Genomic DNA, 9682 nt, shown 5'->3' on the forward strand with positions numbered 1-9682 from the left:
ACATTTCTCCAAAGAAGACATACAGATGGCCAAGAGGCACATGAAAAGATGCTCAACATCACTAATCATTAGAGAAATGCATATCAAAACTACAATGAGGTTATCACCTCACACTGGTCAGAAAGGCCATCATCAAAAATCTACAAACAATAAATGCTGGAAAGGGTGTAAAAAAAAGGGAACCCTCTTACACTGTTGGGGGGGAATGTAAATTGATACAGCCACTATGGAGAACAGTAGGGAGGTTCCTTAAAAAACTAAAAATAGAACTACCATATGACCCAGCAATCCCACTACTGGGCATATACCCTGAGAAAACCATAATTCAAAAAGACACATGTACCCCAATGTTCACTGCAGCACTATCTACAATAGCCAGGTCATGGAAACAACCTAAATGTTCACTGACAGATGAATGCATAAAGAAGATGTGGTACATATATACAATGGAATATTACTCATCCATAAAAAGGAATGAAATTGGGTCATTTGTAGAGATGTGAATGAACCTAGAGTCTGTCATACAGAGTGAAGTAAGTTAGAAAGAGAAAAACAAATATTGTATATTAATGCATATATGTGGAATCTAGAAAAATAGTACAGATGAACCTATTTCCAGGGCAGGAATAGAGACATAGATGTAGAGAACAGATGTGCAGACACATGGGGGGAAGGGAGGGTGGGATGACTTGGGAGATTAGGTTTGGCATTAATATAATACCATGTGTAAAATAGATAGCTAGTGGTAACCTGCAGTATAGCACAGGAAGCTCAGCTCCGTGCTCTTAATGACCTAGATGGGCGGGGTGGGGGGGATGCAAGGGAGGTCCAAGAGGGAGGGGATATATGTATACATATGGCTGATTCACTTCGTTGTACAGCAGGAACTAACACAACATTGTAAAGCAATTATACTCCAATAAAAAATATAAATTAAAAAAAAACTCAATAGCAAAAAAAAAAAAGCAAACAACCTAGTAGAAAAAAAAAGCAGAAGATATGAACAGAAAATTCATATGAAATGGAAATAACCAATAAACAAAAAAGATGACAACCTTGCTAGCATTCAGGAAAATGTACATTAAAACAGTATGATATCACTTTGACTCATCAGTTGGGAAAAATTATTAAAATGGATAAAATTCACTGCTGATGAGGGTTAAGGGAAATAGATTAAAGGGAATGTAAATTGAAATAGTATCAACTTCCTTTAAATGTGCATTAATTTTAACGAGAAATTCCTCATCTAGATTTCTCATACAGAAATACTCACACATGTAAAAACTGATCAAAGAACAAGGATATTTCTTTTAGTACCATTTGTGGCCATAAAAATTGGGGGAAAAAATGTCCTTCAATTATAGGACAGTTGGTAAGTTAAGATGCATCCATAAAATGGAATTCTAAGCAGCTTCCCAAAAAGTCTCCTCTCTTTGCAACCAATTCATCTCTGACTGTATTCACCACTGAGTCCTGTTGTGGATTTTCAGAGACTATCCTAAATTCCCCTAATTTCAATCCCACTGCCCTTTCAAAGGCTTTCAAACTTGATGAAGCTCTACAGTGTCAAAACAGTTTGGGAGGTACAGCACAATTAGTTATAAATAATAACTAAAGTAAAGAACTATTACCTAAGGAGACAAAAGACCTGTATGCAGAAAATTATAAAACACTGATGAAAGAAATTAAAGATGATACAAATAGATGGAGAGATATACCATGTTCTTGGATTGGAAGAATCAACATTGTGAAAATGACTATACTACCCAGAGCAATCTACAGATTCAATGCAATCCCTATCAAACTACCAATGGCATTTTTCACAGAATTAGAACAAAAAATTTCACAATTTGTATGGAAACACAAAAGACCCCGAATAGCCAAAACAATCTTGAGAAAGAAAAACGGAGCTGGAGGAATCGGACTCCCGGACTTCAGACTATACTACAAAGCTACAGTAATCAAGACAGTACAGTACTGGCACAAAAACAGAACTATAGGTCAATGGAACAGTATAGAAAGCCGAGATAAACCCACGCACATATGGTCACCTTATCTTTGATAAAGGAGGCAAGAATATACAATGGAGAAAAGACAGCCTCTTCAATAAGTGGTGCTGGAAAAACTGGACAGCTACATGTAAAAGAATGAAATTAGAACACTCCCTAACAAAAATAAACTCAAAATGGATTAAAGACCTAAATGTAAGGCCAGACACTATCAAACTCTTAGAGGAAAACATAGGCAGAACACTCTATGACATAAATCACAGCAAGTTCCTTTTTGACCCATCTCCTAGAGAAATAGAAATAAAAACACAAATAAACAAATGGGACCTAATGAAACTTAAAAGCTTTTGCACAGCAAAGGAAACCATAAACAAGACGAAAAGACAACCCTCAGAATGGGAGAAAATATTTGCAAACAAAGCAACTGACAAAGGATTAATCTCCAAAATATACAAGCAGCTCATGCAGCTCAATATTAAAAAAACAAACAACCCAATCCAAAAATGGGCAGAAGACCTAAATAGACATTTCTCCGAAGAAGATATACAGATTGCCAACAAACACATGAAAGAATGCTCAACATCATTAATCATTAGAAAAATGCAAATCAAAACTACAATGAGATATCATCTCACACCAGTCAGAATGGTCATCATCAAAAAATCTACAAACAATAAATGCTGGAGAGGGTGTGGAGAAAAGGGAACCCACTTGCACTGTTGGTGGGAATGTAAATTGACACAGCCACTATGGAGAACAGTATGGAGGTTCCTTAAAAAACTAAAAACAGAACTACCATATGACCCAGCAATCCCACTACTGGGCATATACCCTAAGAAAGCCATAATTCAAAAAGAGTCATGTACCACAATGTTCATTGCAGCTCTATTTACAATAGCCAGGACATAGAAGCAACCTAAGTGTCCATCAACAGATGAATGGATAAAGAAGATGTGGCATATATATACAATGGAATATTACTCAGCCATAAAAAGAAACGAAATTGAGTTATTTTTAGTAAGGTGGATGGACCTAGAGTCTGTCATACAGAGTGAAGTAAGTCAGAAAGAGAAAAACAAATACCATATGCTAACACATATTTATGGAATCTAAAAAAAAAAAAATGGTCATGAAGAACCTAGGGGCAAGACGGCAATAAAGATGCAGACCTACTAGAGAATGGACTTGAGGATACGGGGAGGGGGAAGGGTAAGCTGGGACAAAGTGAGAGAGTGGCATGGACACATATACACTACCAAACGTAAAATAGAGAGCTAGTGGGAAGCAGCCGCATAGCACAGGGAGATCAGCTCGGTGCTTTGTGACCACCTAGAGGGGTGGGATAGGGAGGGTGGGAGGGAAGGAGACACAAGAGGGAAGAGATATGGGGATATATGTATATGTGTAACTGATTCACTTTGTTATAAAGCAGAAACTAACACACCAATGTAAAGCAGTTATACTCCAATAAAGATGTTTAAAAAAAAAAAGAAGAACTAAAGTTGCGGGTCATATATGTGAAAGTTATATCAGAAGTAAAGTTAATAATTTAATAATATCATTTTGTTAAGATGTCTGTCTGACAGAAAAGGTTATAGTTTCAATACCCTGTAGAACATTAATCAATTTTATTTCTAATTCAGCAAACTTATTTCAAAATTCCCTTCCTAGTGGATCAAACATACCCTGTTCTCAAAAATGCTCTTTCAACCAGCTTTTATCCTCTCACTATTCCTTGATTATTTAATGAGTTGAATAAATTATTTGAGACAGGTTCTTCCTATATTTATTTGTATGGGTTTTCCTCTAATATAAGGTAGCTAAATGAACTGACACTTAAGTGCAGAGTGATTTTTTTCAAGCATATATGATTTTAACCTTTAGGAAAAAAGGATTGTGTCTACTTGGCTACGATGCTTTTGTGAATTCTGTCAAATTTTGAGCTTTCAAATTTTGATTTGAATAAATGAAGAGCCCTCAAGTTTACCAGACCTTGTATATACTTTTTAAGTAACCTACCTTCTCTAAAGGAATGCAGGGCTCTGTTAAGATTTTTTTTTTAACTAAAACAAAAACCTTCTAGATTTCTGACCCACTTTTTTAGCCTATGCCAGACAGCTTCCTGTCTACTAATTTAAAGAATAAAATGGTATTTATTGTCATAATGGCATCTTACTGTCTAGTTAGATTTTACATTAAATAGTCTAGCAATCCCTCAAGAAGATTCCCTTATATAATTCTATTCAATGTTGCATAGGTTTGTGTTAGATGATCATGATTTCATCATTGAATATCACAGGCCATTAACATGTTAAGGCAGAGTCTCACTCTGTAATCCTTGTTCTGGCTTCCTCACTCTGGAGCACTACAGAGTGGGTCCTCCCGCCATAGCTCCTGGCATCTTTGCACACTGGTGTAATACCTACTGTTAGGTTCTCTTCTCCAGGGTAAACATCTTTAGCTCCTTATATCACTCCTTTAGATTTTTTACTTATTCTACATTGAAAATAAACGTGAAGACACTTACTTCATGTCTGAGAAACCCTTTATTCTAGCTTCCAGTGAGATAATTTGATAAACTGACAATTTGATGCTAATTTCACTCTAGAGCACATTCTTTTATATGTAACTTGCTTTATTCTCCACCACTAGAAGCTTTTAGGATCTTTTCCATGTTTGGAGGTTTCACAATAATGTGCCTTGGTGTGCTCTTTTTTCTTTCATTTTGCTGGGTAATGGAACTTACTCTCAATCTGGAAACTCATCTTAGTCTAGGAGTTTTTCTTTAATAATTAGCTCCTCAGTCTCCACTTTTTTTCTGAATTCCTGTTAGTTAAATGCAGGCTCTTAGATTCATGCTCTAACTTTATCTTTTTTCTATTTTCTATCTCTTTATCTTTTTCTTTTATTTTCTGAAAGATATATCCAACTTTATCTTCCTCTCTTGAATTTTTTCATTTCTGCTTACACTTCTCTATTTCCAACCTAGAATACAGTGCCCAGGCCAGAACATGCAGTAGAAAAATGTCCATGGAATAATGAATTTTGTTAGCAATTGTCATTGTGTGATCAATCTTATTATATGTTTCTCTAGCAATAAGAGTATTTTTCCAAGGTTTGGACAAATGCAAGATGCTAGGCAACAGGGAAAGCTTTTCCGTTATGGTAGTAGGGGATGTGCCCTTCCATCATGGATTCTAGATTAGTAGACTAGAATAAACAAGGTATTTTCTCAAAATCATGATAATCACTTGGCCAGAAGAGTCCAAATCAGAATCAAATAAGGAAAGTAACAGGTCAAAACTGGAGAAGGGGTGCTAAGCATCAGTTCAAGGAATGAAATATGAAGTGGAAAGCTAGGAGACGAGAAGTCATATAAGACATAGAAGGCCATAAATTAATGGGGTCCATGAAAAATGAAAAGGCAACAGAGAGCCATTTTTATGTGTGCTCATGTGTGGCTTAGGGGCAGATATGAGAGTTTAAAAGCACCAGGCTGCATAGAACACCCCCTTCTCCCTTCCTACTCATTCCTAGATACCTTAACCTTGGGATAAGGCAAGGGGTGTCCCTTTTTTGTCCAGTCTGAGATCCTGCCCCTAAGAAAGCTTGTTTGACCTCACGTTCCTATGAACTCCTATGGTGTCCAGACTTTCTCCTTGGCTCGGCACTGGAGCAAGCCCTGGTGGAGGCTATTTGTGGAGCACATCCTGAAAGTCCTGGCAGCATGGTAAGGCCCCATGGACTGGGTATAGTCATAAAGGGATGGTAAGGACCAGTGAAAGAGAGAGAGAACATGAAAAGATGAAGTAGTGGTAGTAGAAAGGTAGCAACCTTTATAACTTCAGTGACTCAGGAAGAGTTCAGAATGCAGTCTTCAATGTTCTTGAAGGGTCAGGTGATAGAGATTATATGGGAGTTGAGTGAGTCTAGGTTGACTATGGGATGCTTTCTACTGGTGAGCAATGTTATGTCAATTGAGGCCTACTAGCAGCCCCTCATGTGGTATCCTATAAACCCTTCTTGTGAATTGAAATTCCTTGACCAATGGCCAGAGTCAGGATGGCTCTAGATACACTACAGAACTAAGAGTTAAGGACATAATTACCATGAAAGATGTGTGGACTGATTTAACTACCTGTTGTTCATTAACCCTGCCTCTGGGAGCTAGGTAACCTGTCATTTTACCCATATTAAAGGCACAGTACCAACAGTACTTCCCAGTGACTCCTTTAAATACCCCACTTGGCTTATTGATAGATGGACATGAACTTATAAGGTCTTAAAAATGACAAGTTACAAATGTGGCCCTCTCTCAGACACATGAGTGGGAAGGTTAGAAAAAAATTATCTCAAGAAAAAGTAGGGTTGACTGGAAAAACTAAAGATGAACCAGCACAAAGAACCTAGTGGTCTGTTTTGGCATAGATATTTACTATAATGAGAACTGTGTTCTCCTCCAGGATACTCAGGAATTGACAGCGAGCAGCATAAACCCTGGGCTAGCTAGCTCAGGTCCTACATGGTACCACATAATTCAGATTTTGGACCTGACGCAGTACGATAACCAGAAATTTCAGGTCACTGTGGTTAAGTTTTAAAGGTGCCTGAAACATGAAGAAGGCCAAGGAGCTTCACATAGATTTTGCCAATGGGACATCTAAGTGACTAGTATACTAGTTCAACTAGTAAATGAATCTCCTGCGTACTCCACAATTTTTCAGAATTATAAAAGGATGATTTCTAATTTCAGCATGCATTGCTAGGCTCAAGCAACTATTTGACCTTGCAATAGGGTTCCAAGGGAGGCTTTAGGGCCACCAGGTGTTCCAAGCAAAGAATTCCCGGGGGTTTGGTGGTTTGAGTCATTCTAATCTTAGGGTGACCAGGAAGAAGAATGCTTACTCCATTAGGATAAGGAGAGCTTCCTCTTGATCCAGGGCTGCTCTAGACTACTCTAGTTAGAGGCTGGTTTAACCTATCTTGCTCTTAGTGAAACTCAGTCAGTTCTTAAAGATCACTTCATTCTTTCCTAAGGGCTTGAAGGTCACTTCATTCTTTCTATTACAAACATCTGTTTGGTAACAGAAATTTACCGTAAGTCAAAACTGCTAATCTGTCAATTGTTGAAGGACAGCATATTGCAGAAACTACAGGTTAGTACCTCCTCTGTTCTCTGTTTCCTGTCAACGCTAAGAGCAGCTCTGAGATCATGTTCAAACCAACAAACACTTATTAAACATCTACAATACACAAAGTACTGAGCTTGCTTAAGGAAAGAGGAAAAAGACTCAATCTCCATCCTCAAGGAGTTTGCAGTTCAATAAGAAAATATAAAAATGAATGAGGCAATAAAACATACACTCCAATAAGGATATAAATAAAGGCGTATGGGAGCCAAGAAAAGAGAATACAAATTCCAGCTGGAATTCCATAAAAACTATAAATTTCAATAAGGGATAATAAGTGATTTGGGGACTGTGTCTGTGACTAAAGATTTTGATCCATTTAAAGGAACTTGGTAGGCAGAGCACTCTGACATAAATCGCAGCAAGACCCTTTTCGATGCACCTCCTAGAGTAATGAAAATAAAAACAAAAATAAACAAATGGGACCTAATTAAACTTAAAAGCTTTTGCACAGCAAAGGGAATTATAAACAAAACAAAAAGTCCTCAGAATGGGAGAAAATATATGGAAATGAAGCAACCAACAAGGGATTAATCTACAAAGCTCAATATCAAAAAAACAAACAACCCAATCAAAAAATGGGCAGAAGATCTAAATAGACATTTCTCCAAAGACATAGAGATGGATAAAAAGCACATGAGAAGATGCTCAACATCACTAATTATTAGAGAAATGCAAATCAAAACTACAATGCAGTATCACCTTACACCAGTCAGAATGGCCATCACCAAAAAATCTATAAACAACAAATGCTGGAGAGGGTGTGGAAAAAAGGGAGCCCTCCTACACTGTTGGTGGGAATGTAAACTGGTATAACCACTATGGAGAACAGTATGGAGGTTCCTTAAAAAACTAAAAATAGAGCTACCATATGATCCAGCAATCCCACTCCTGGGCATATATCTGGAGAAAACCATAATTTGAAAAGATACATGCACCCCAACGTTCACTGCAGCACTATTTACAATAGCCAGGACATGGGAGCAACCTAAATGTCCATCAACAGAGGAATGGACAAAGAAGATGTGGTACATATATACTATGGAACACTACTCAGCCATACAAAGAACAAAATAATGCCACTTGCAGCAACATGGATGGACCTAGAGATTGTCATACGGAGTGAAGTAAGTCAGACAGGGAAAGACAAATATCATATGATATCGCTTATATATGGAATCTTAAAAAAAGGTACAAATGAACTTATCTACAAAGCAGAAGTAGAGTTACAGATGTAGAAAACAAACTTATGGTTACCAGGGGGTAAGGGGTAGGGGGAGGGATAAACTGGAAGATTGGGATTGACATATACACACTACTATATATAAAATAGATTACTAATAAGGACCTACCGTATAGCATAGGTAACTCTACTCAATACTCTGTAATGACCTATATGGGAAAAGAATCTAAAAAAGAGTGGATATATGTATATGCATAACTGATTCACTTTGCTGTACACCTGAAACTACACAACATTGTAAATCAACTATGCTCCAATAAAAATTTAAAAAATAATAATAATAAAGTAACTTGATTCTTGCTCTGTCTGTCTCTCTTATTGTGGACTTTAAATCCATCTATATGATTAACTTTTCAATTTTGCAAAGCATTCTCTTTCCTTGAGAAAAGAGATAATTTGCTAGGTGGCAATAAAGAATAAAACTATAAATTACTACAATATAATGTAGTACTTTTTGAATACAGAAAAATATATTCATGAAAAGTTCTGACAACAAAATATGAGAATTGCTAATTTTATTTTAATTTCTTTTACGGAAGCCCACCCAGTTTGGCCACTTGCATATTAATTTGCAAATGTCTTAAGAAAATTAATGCCTCAACTATTTTTTGTATGCTTTTATTGTCCTTTTCACAGAAGCTAAAACAAAGGCATGGAGTGCTTAGGATGTAACAGAAAGAAGCCGAGTCAAAATTATATTTTAAAAGACTCACATAAAATTTAAATTTCATCAGATTCTTGAATAGAAGATCAGAAGATAATTGATAGAACTGTTAATGCACAGTTAGCTCAAAATGGAAAAAGTATCAAGCAGATTTTTTTTTTTAAGTCAGGTTACACAAAAGGAAATAAATAATCCTGGACAGTAATCACAGCAATGTAAATTAAAGGAAGCTCAAGGCATCATTTCATAAAAAGTAAATTAACAAATTAACCACATTTCTTTTTGCTGTGGTAACACCAAATGTGGTGAGGTTACAGTATAACTGATATATTGCTGGTAACGTGCTTAACCTTTTCTAAAAATAATATCGCAATAGGTAGTAAAAGTGATACAAAATTAAGATTCATTAGCTCAAGGATCCCAATCTGGAGAATTTATCCTGAAGAAAGAATTCAACCAAAGAATAAAATCTATAAATATTAACATGTCAATAATAATATCTATAATTGAAGGGAAAAAAAACTGGAAACAACATATGTGTTACGGATAAGTAATATCATGATGAGAAAGAAAGCTG

The 9682-nt window shown here is 36.4% G+C and overlaps 1 protein-coding gene across 1 annotated transcript in view; it reads right to left on the reverse strand.

The window, feature by feature from the left end:
- Window positions 1-9682, reverse strand: part of PTPN20 (protein tyrosine phosphatase non-receptor type 20) — a 102081-nt gene that overhangs the window by 74027 nt on the left and 18372 nt on the right.

The sequence above is a fragment of the Balaenoptera borealis genome (assembly GCF_965194805.1).
Source record: "Balaenoptera borealis genome assembly, chromosome: 10".
NCBI lineage: Eukaryota > Metazoa > Chordata > Mammalia > Artiodactyla > Balaenopteridae > Balaenoptera > Balaenoptera borealis.